This window comes from Cololabis saira, chromosome 19 (assembly GCF_033807715.1).
Source record: "Cololabis saira isolate AMF1-May2022 chromosome 19, fColSai1.1, whole genome shotgun sequence".
NCBI classification, from domain to species: Eukaryota; Metazoa; Chordata; class Actinopteri; order Beloniformes; family Belonidae; genus Cololabis; species Cololabis saira.
This window is the reverse complement of record NC_084605.1, coordinates 24,114,951-24,123,152: the sequence shown is the minus strand read 5'-3', so window position 1 is coordinate 24,123,152 and position 8,202 is coordinate 24,114,951.

Here is an 8,202-nt window from a genome sequence, read left to right as displayed (position 1 = left end):
AAAACATTTCTGACCATCCCTCCTTCCAGAACTGCTAAAAGTCTGTGTGCTCTCCATAAGGTGAATTTTCTTTCTCTAAAGCCATTATATGGTGGATTTACTGAGGTAGCTAAATTAACCCAAATAATGATGCTCCCTCCATCGTACTTCATTACTGGGGTGGTGTCATCAGATCAGTCCCTGTACAAACAGAAGAGTTTTGTTCGCATCGCAGGTTTGTTCCAAGTGGGAGTGAGACCATTGTCACCAGTTCTTCTCATAATGTTTATGAACAACATTTCTAGGATCAGGATTACACCTCTTCTTTTGGGGGATGATGTGGTCCTGCTGGTATCACCTAGCCTCAATCTTCAGGTCTCACTGGAGCAGCCGAGTGTGAAGCGGCAAGGTTGAAAATCAGCACCTCCGAATCTGAGACCGAGGTTCTCAATCAGAAAAGGGTGGAATTCCCTCTCTGGTTTGGGAATGAGTTACTGCCTCAGGTGGAAAAGTTTTCCCCACAGGGTGGCTGGACTCTGCCCTAGAGGTAGAGTGAGAAGTTCATTCGTATAAATATCTAAATTTACAGACATGTTTGTCTACTGTGGACTGATGGATGCCTAAACATTCTAAGATCACTTGGTACAGTATTCCTTGTGCATGTGAACAACTCTTTATTTCCTTACAGGCTCACACTTTTTGTCCATACTTTTGGTTGCCACTGCACATCCTAAGAGAGATAACAGTTAGGAGGTAAAGTGGAGATAGACCATTGAAAATATTTGCTGTTGATGAGATGTTTCTTCCCAAAATACACGTTTGAAGATAAGAAAAACAGAAAAAAGGGACTTTTGCTTCCATGACCAGCACCGCCCAGCTTGTCCTCATCCTTCCTCTGTCTCTTGAGGTCCAATAATGTCACCAGGGACGATGCTCATAATGCAAATACGCCCTTTAGAATACAGTGTTTAGAAAACTTTTTGAAATATTGATGCTAGTCATGATTAAAATTTCATATAGTGCTGGCGGGCTAGAGGTGTGACTGTTGACTTAGCATCATTTATTGATGAAAACTGACTGACTGATTAGCATCGGCCACCGGCTCCGACAGAAGGGCTGCGCCGACCGTAACACTGCTAAGTAAATGTATTATTTATAAACAGTGGTTCACTCCACCTTCTCTTTTGCAAGATGGGCATTTTTATCATTTAAGGCATTGTATTGCCGACTTTGGAGGACAAGCAAATGCAGCATGATGTGAAATGGACAACGGAAATATGATGTGGACAATATTAAGGGGAGAGTGGGTAATTCTACTCTGATCTGGGTCAGTGATGTCACCGTACTCTGCAAATCTGAATGGCTCAGTGAATGAAAGTCTGCAGATACAATGGGTACTCCATGTTATAGACATTGAACCGTTGTGCTGACAGAATACTCACTTTGGCCCAAACCCCGACAGTGTCCAATCAGAATTCGACTGTTATGTTTGAACAACTTTGACTGCCGACAGATATTTTAACATGGTAAATCTCTTGGCCATCAGAGAAATATCAGTTTGAGGACAAGGCATGGTTTGGCACCACTGTAAGGTAACGAAGTTGGTGAAGCAAACAGGAGATGCTGTACACTTTCAACTAAACCACAATTCAATCTATATCTATGCTTTCAGTTTAACTAATCCTCCGCACACTCTGTTATTGGTTATCTATGGAGGTGGATGCATGGGCTGGATTGATATACAGTTGGACTTTAGTCGACTAATCTGCATATGCAAATAATGCTTACATGAACAGAAAGTCGTTTTGTTAAAAAAAGGAAAAATCTGTGGCAGTCTTTAGAAGTCACTGCTCTTGTATTTATTGCTTAATCAATCACACACCTTTTTAAAATGACACTTCGATGGACTGAAAACAGGGTTTATGATAAAAAGGAAAAGCGAAAGAAATCGGAGAAACATGTCAGGTATTTATAAAACTTTAAAATTCTTGTCCGACAAAAAGAATTAGCAAATTAAATTAAAAAAGTTGTATGACAGTTCAAGACCATTTTGAGCCTTCAAAAGTCTGAAGTTTGAAGGCTCAAACATTTTGTTTGATGTGGATCAAGCAAAATAAGGCTTGTCAGAGTGCTGCTTACAAATTATCCAATATCTCCATGTATTTTCTGATATTAATCCCATTAATTTGTCCTATAGTGCCCCAGACAATAATAAAGGGTTTGTATGCAAAGTACGTAGCAGTTAAAAACATTCCCACTGGTCAAGCTGATCTGAAATTTGGCTCATTAAAATCCCCCCTCTGGAACAGATGAGAGACTCAAACGCATCTCAAGTCTTTAATTAGAAGGAAAAAAAAAATGAAAAATTTAAATTGGTTGTGGTCAAGAGAGGAACACGATTCTCTGAAAATATCTGGGAGACAGGTGTTTTCCCAAGAGGTGTGTCCCTCGTCTGCTACTGTCTTTCTCTCTAACCCCCCCCTCTGCCCCCGATTACCATCCCCTCACTACTCTGTCACTGACAATTATCACAGGGCCATGACTTCATCCACTAATGGTTGAAAGGGGAGCAGACTGCGGTGTATGCAATATGGATGGCAGCCTTCTGCCTGTCCAACTGGGTGTTTGTCTCTCTGTGTTTTCTTACTCTGCTGTCCTTTTGCCAGATAGCTGTTGCTAAGACTGTGTTTTTATTTTCCTGTGACGCCAGTGTCACAACTATTACAACTGGGTTGCTGATGGTTTTCCCAGCATAAACTGTCCACTAAAGATTCCTCTGCAGTATTTCTGTTGAGTTAAAGTTTGGTAGCTGAATTTAAGAGTCCAATTACTGAATTATGCAGTTTTATAATCATGTGTACGTATAACCAAAGATCTTCTATACACAAGATAGCGCATTGCCGTTACTGGCAATGGTTTGAAACGGTATACACTTCCGGTCTCCTAAGTGGGCGTGGCCGCCCCTCTCCGCACATCGTTTTGGAACATACAACACTAGATACAGTACAACTTTCTTCCAAAAATACTTAAATAATAAAAATAACAGTATTATTAAGCAAAGAAGCAAGTTTTATTTTAGTTTTAAACTTCATTTTATCCGTTGGGAAAACGATGAGAGCCAAATCTCGCGAGAGTGTGTTGCTCAGACAGAGACAGGTCTCAAACAAAGTTCATTTTCTCCTAATCTGCCGGTCTGAAAATTTCCATTTTGGTGTCAGAATGTTCAGAAGGTTTGTGGCTTTTGAAAAATGGGTCCCATATTTACTTAGGTTACTATGGGGCGAAGGAATTGGTAATAATCTGTGCTCATGTTCACTTTTCCCATAGGACTCAATAGACTCAGGACCTACTTCCGGTCTCCTAAGGGGGCGTAGCAGTCACGTGACAGAGATACAAGAAACACAACCGTAGTGGGCTGTCTCGGTTATAGAACGTCTCTGGTATAACCCAGTTCCTATATAGAAAAGAATGTTTGGCCCAAACCTGGCCCATGTCTGCAGTTTTGTCTGGTTGACATTTAGCTTAGACTGACAGCACTGACTCAAGGTGAGTGTGGTTGCATCAACGTGGCCACATAACCAGCGGACGCAGCATGGCCCACCTCTTCATTTTCTTTGGGCCTCTGGGTCACACCTGGCCACCACCACAATCGCCGTATCCAATGTTAAAAACTACCTTATGAAATTAGGACAATGTCTGGCTCTTTTAAAATGTGCCAGAATCCAAATTTAGTCCAGTTCATGAACCCTGGGGAGCATCTGACCTAGAAAGGTTTTTGTGTAAAAAGTATCGCAGCGCAAAGTACAACTTGTGCTGTGGCATCATCTCATGTCTACGGTGCGTCATGTTGGATATGTACGACTGGAGAATCCGAGGAACTGCAAAACGGTACCGTTTGATGAACTACTGATAAGGAAATGATAATGCTTCTGTTCGAGTTTTGGAAAATCTTCTCTCTATGTAAATTATTGTGTAATAATTCTCTGGGATCACGCTGCTATGACAACCAGTTACCATGGTAACAGAATCAAGGTAAAACTAACCTTGCTTGCTGAGATGGAAACCCAGAGTCCGCCCCCCAGCTCAGGGTTACCCAGACTTTCAACATAACCTGCTTTCTGGAACAGACCCCAGCTCACTTAGAGCCAGAGTCAACATTGGACCTTCACTTCCAACAAACTAAACACTTCCTGGATCCACCAATACAAAAAGAGCACCTCAAATAACTCCCTGAGCTGCTACTTTCCTACTTAGCTCAGTTATTTTACCTTGTTAGCGTGTCACAATCAGTTATCGCTCAAAAAATCCATTCATTCTCTTCACCTTGCTTTCCCGCTTGTGGTTTAGACTGCATGCATGCGCAGGCTCGTCTTCTGTTCTCTGTTGTGTCCACGCAGCTTAAATGTGAGCGCTACGTGCTGCACAGCACAATGCGTAACTTTTCACGGAACCGCAGGCCGCTTTTAGGGTTCACTGGAGATCATATTTTAATCAGTCCTTTGACTTCACAGGTGGTTCCCGACGTGGGGGGCATGCCCCCTAGGGGAAGCGCAGAGCCATTGCAGGGGGTGTGTGGTATGAATGAATGAAAAAAATGAATGCTTGGAACCTGCTACCATAATCAGAGGAGCAGCTTGCCAACAGGCATACCAGGCAAATGCTTGAGGCCCCAAGCCAGAAGGGGGCCTGTGAGGGCCGATCAACTTTGAATCGCAACAGATCAGGGGCAATGAAAATCATTTTTAATGACAATGCCGGGCCAGAGGAGAAGAGCCTAAAGTGGCCCTGCTTCTCGCTCCCTGGGTCTCATGTAAACAAACCTGATGAGAGCAGGTCTATCAAAATGAAGAGAATTCTTCCATCTGGCAGTGAGAAATGAAAGGAAAAAACAGGAGGAGCAAAAAAACCATCAAGAAAGTGGTAAGTAGTACAGATAGTACATAAGCTAAATGTAATTTAGCTCAGAGCAGCTAATGTCGTGCTAATGTTGTGTCACAGTAAAGGCACCTGCAATCAACTTGTTTACTCAGCTAGCAGGCTGAAAATAAAATAGCCATCTTGGACAGAACTCCTTCTTCAGCTAATCAAATCAAAGCTGTGTCAATTAAGCTTAACGAATGAAACATTATAGAATTCAAGGTGCATGGATGGAAATAATTGTGCGTTGTGTGCCAGTGGTGTTTATATTTTATTTTGAAACAATATAAATATGCGTTATTTAAACTTGTGTTTTTCTTTCAAATTTCTTGTTAGCATCAGATTATTTACTGTATATAACGTTTTTTAATTTGTTGGAGGGGCCCCCTGTGAATTTTGGCCCATGGCCCCAAGAGACTTTAGAACTGCCTCTGAGTATGATGGATAGGTTTTTGATGGTTGTTGGATGGGGAGTTGTTCATGTTTTTAAAAACATTTTACGCAGAGAGGCATTTTTTGAAAAATGTATTGAATGTTGAATATTGTTACACAGGAATAAAAAAAGAAATATGTTACACTGAACATAATTACCCTGAAAGCAAAGAATACTGTTGCACAATAAATAAAAACAGTTACACTTGAAAAAATAACCGTGTAAATGTGGTTTGTTGTGTTATTTAAAAGAGGTTATGAGGGGTTGGAAGGATTTTCTTATAAACCAAAGGGGGGCTCGTCTACTGGTCTACGCTAACTTTCTTCTGCCCCTGTTACGTTTGGGCCTATATCACAGTGTCCCTCACTGCTGGATGGTTTTCTACTGTGACCCCTATGGCCACCAGTTCACCACACAGCCACCTTGCAGTGAACCTTACTTGAAAAACTCAATCAGGACTATAAATAAAACTCTATCTTAAACATAATGGTACCTCCTTTTAAATTACACAAAAAACCTCATATACTTTGTTAAAATAATAGAGGAAACTAGACTTCACAGAAAGGTCCAAGGTCCTGGTGTAATTTCTTCTCTTTTTAATTCAGTGTCCGTATGTCCTGCGTCTCTGCATCTGTGCACTGCAGATAAATACGGGGGCTGTTCCACACTTCTTTTCCTTCACATCAGCTCTGATTCATTCGGTCTGCCTCTGAGGGTTTAGTTGATTGATGGAGGGGGGAGGAGGGATGGCGGGTTGCTGGAGGAGTGGACTGATGAAATTGATGAGTATCACAGCAGGAAGAACCTGGACATCTGAATGTGTGTGCACTGATTTCCAACACCCCTGACATTGTGATCATGAGTCTTACCCAAAGAACCTGTAGACTGTCCAGCTATGACCAACTCTGACCAACTATCCACCGGATTGGTTTATTTAAGTTTTTTTTTCAAATCTGCATCAGAGCCAGAGACTCGAAGAAGCTGAACGAGCTGATAAATGAGGGCCGTGCCGCAGACGTCGCTGAACCTCCTAAAACTGCACATCCTCTTCAGAAAGCAGTGATTCAACAGCAGAGTGTCAGGAGTGTCTTCAGTCTGAGGTTTGTTCATGCAGACTGGGACGGGAACGTCCCCAAGAGCAAATAAATAATACACGCTAGACCTGTTGTGATGTCTGTTTCAGGGCACCTAAATTGTAGAGTGGATGGCGTGCTGCTCCCCACCTAATGACCGTGTCTGCTGAGATCCCAGCTCAGCCGACTCAGCAGTCCTCGGCTCAGCCGCACGCTAGAAACTGAAGGACGCGTTCCCCTGAGGGTTGTCCCCCTTCTCCAATATTATTGACCTTTTTTTGTCGGCAAGGCGCGGCAGACGAGGGAGAAAATAAAAGAAGGAATCGATTTCAGACAGGATATTTGAGAAAAAAAACTAAAAAAAGGACAGACCCTACGGACCCCGCCATCTTTTTAGCCAACAATATATATATACGATAATAGCTCTTTTAATCTCCCAAAGAATTCATCTGGTTCCTCTAGGTTGGACTTTGATTTTCAGCATGTTAACGAACGAAACGGTCTCTGAATGCCACTGGAGAGGCGTAGGACCCGAGGTCCAAGGCCTCGTTGTTGCATGGCGGCCTTTGGACACTCTTGTATTAGTCATTGCTTTAAGCCCCAGTAACTGGTTCGGTACATTGTGTACCAGCAGATACGGCTGCGAATGGAAGACGTACGAGAATGTGCACTTCTGGTCAGGATAAACTAAAGCAAGAAAAAGCTGTTTATGTTCAGAGTCTTTTCCATGTGAAGGAGTACTTTATTACAATTTTTCACATTTCAGGTTGAAACCACTTTTGGAGGTGGTTTCAAATGTGATTTAACTTGAATTTTACCAGACAACATCTCAATCTGAGTGCTCTGTTTTGCTCATATACGGTTTCAAAAAGTGTTTTGAATACACTAGAACCAATGTTGTTCTTGTTGGGAGTCATACCCAAAGACGTGTATAATGTAGACAAACAATATATATTGAGGATTCTTAAAAAAAAAAAAAATGATTACAGTGAACTGGAGAGAAGTAAAACCACCAACTATAGCTCAATGGACCCAGAGACTGAAAGATGTATACACGATGGAGCGAATGACAGCTAGTCTACAGCTCACAATCCTGCGGAGATGGACTTGCATTTCAAGATACCTGAGGGTTTGATGGATGGGATGATGTGAGGGAGAACTTTTGGGAGTTCCTCTTTATAAAATCCTGCTCAGCCACTATTCATAGATATTTGCTCTTCTACTTATCGTTGTTACCGTTATTATTTTTAATATAACAATTATGGGGTTCTTTAATTTACCTTGCTTTTGGCAGATTCATTTCTGCTCTGCTCTGTAGTCACTTATTCTGTTTGATGTGAAGTCATATGTCAGGATATGTTCTGTAAAATGTTTAAAATGTTTAAATAAAAAGTAAAAAAAAAAAAAAAAAGTGTTTTGAAATATTAAAACCCACATCAACCAGAGCAGTGCACAGAAGCGTCCTTCATCTCTGGCGCTTTCTTGAAACTTGTCACAGCTCCACGTAACACAGTTCACCCTCCATCTCAGTTTGCTCACGTCAGCTCCATGCGTGAGGGCTGCCATGGCAACGCCAGCAAAGGACACACAGACGGGATCTGAGAATTGGCCATATATGAATGGATCAGCTTTGGGATGGAACGGGAATATGACTTTACTCCAACAGTCGTTCATTTAAACTCAAGCTGAGGTGATTCTTCATTACAAACGGAGAAACAAGCACAGCGTATTTTCATGTTTCATCTTGTGGAGAGAGTTCAGACTGGTGCATCAGCACAACGCTGGGCCAAAACTCGAGGG